Source organism: Limulus polyphemus, unplaced genomic scaffold, assembly GCF_000517525.1.
Source record: "Limulus polyphemus unplaced genomic scaffold, Limulus_polyphemus-2.1.2 Scaffold1791, whole genome shotgun sequence".
In the NCBI taxonomy this organism is placed as follows: domain Eukaryota; kingdom Metazoa; phylum Arthropoda; class Merostomata; order Xiphosura; family Limulidae; genus Limulus; species Limulus polyphemus.
The window spans coordinates 160,433-162,161 of NW_013667401.1; the positions used below are offsets into that span (position 1 = coordinate 160,433).

General features: G+C 32.7%; 1 protein-coding gene across 1 annotated transcript in view; it reads left to right on the forward strand.

Moving 5' to 3' along the window:
• The window catches only part of LOC106464946 (complement factor B-like), a 58,403-nt gene that overhangs the window by 5,467 nt on the left and 51,207 nt on the right, over positions 1-1,729 (forward strand). The window contains exon 2 of the mRNA XM_022392762.1: positions 1,370-1,572. The gene's annotated coding sequence lies outside the window, so the exon portion shown is untranslated. The remainder of the gene's footprint in view (positions 1-1,369; positions 1,573-1,729) is intronic.

Sequence of the window (1,729 nt, forward strand, 5' to 3'; positions counted from 1 at the left end):
GAAACTGTATCTAAGTTATTTATGGAAAAGCACCCCAGAAGAATGGAGCATACTAACATGTTATTTCATAGTGTATACATGTACGTATATTACAGCCAATGAATGAAATAACTGATATACTATTGTTGTACAGAGTTGTTTAAATTAGTAATATAACTTAACAATTAATAAATACTCTATATATAGATAGTACAGTACTTTATTGTAATAAAACATATATATTTATAATAATTAACTCTAGTTCCCCATGCAGTGTTACAACATAATGCTGATTTATTGACTTTTCATTGGATGTTTGTGGATATTATGTGAACAGCCATGCAATTGTTTGAGCTATATTTCATGCAAAATTGCTCCCAGATTTAATCTAATATCATCTATGTTTTACGAACTTCTGGGGTGGGGGGGGGTGGCATGCCCCCAGATCCCCGTGGCATTAGCATGCTTTGATTGCTGATTGTACTCTGCACAATTATGTTGTCTTTTGATCTCACAAATTAGAATACCCCTTTCAAATATTCTACCTGATCTGTCCTTCTGCATACAAATTTGATACTCAGATACAGCACATCTCATATTATATTATATATTTTAAATGATATAACCTTTTTTTCTTCTTAATTGCTAAAGTTCCAATTCAAAACATGCTACATCCATGTGCTGATTCAACGCTTGTTGGAAGGTTGTAATATGTTCGACATCATTTTGAGTATGTGGGATTTATTAGACATAGAGCAAAGATACTTCCATGTGCTTGGGATTCATTTGTCTGATTGGTCAACTGCAGAAGAATGTAAGAATAGGTGTGACGATTTCCAACCAGATTCGTGTGGCTCGCTGGTAACGACTTCATTGTTCTGAAAGCTTATTTCAATAGAACTTTATCGTTATTTTATTTCATTATTTACAATTACACATTTTCATGTATGTCATCCCAATGTAATAGTCCCGATCAGCTATCATTTTGCTTGACCAGGAAATAAAGTATTTCCAAATAATAAGCTTATAAATCACTTGTTATTACAAAGGTCATGTAGCTGTGTGTTTGGTTAGTCTTTGAAACATCACAGTTTCTCTGGATGGAGATGTCACCGACTAGGATCTAGTTATTGTAGATGTGATAGTTGATTCGTGTCTTCCATTATTTTTCTCTCATGTTCCTTGCGAGATATTATATTAGATATACCATCTTAACTTTTGGTTCAGCAATAATTGTATGTTTTAATTGATATTGTTCGTTGTTGGATTGGAAACTGAACTCCAAACTGCAGAATCTCGAGCTCCTACTTTCTGGATATTTTTTAAAACCTTTTCTTGTCAGTGTATATGTTAATTAAAATAACACCGCGAATTAATTTTACCCCAAAAGTTTTTGCATTCGGAGAGAAGTCGGTGTAGAGTTTCTGGGAATAACCGACACATTGGAGATCACGTGACGAAGTACGTCATCTTTCCTGTCAAGAAACTAAAGATGTGTTACGCTGGGCCAATTAGACAAGTACTTATAAACGACTAAACAGGGTTAAAGAAGAGCAGAAGAAACGTTACTTGTAAACTACTGTGTTTATTCAGGTAAGCCATATATAGTATTTATGATTCTTCTGTTTCAATTGTTTAATTTACACCAACCAAACTCCCTTTCTCATGTATGCATAATTTTCTAATACTGTTTCATAAGTTTGTTATGTATATATATATATATATATATATATATATATATAGTAAGTAA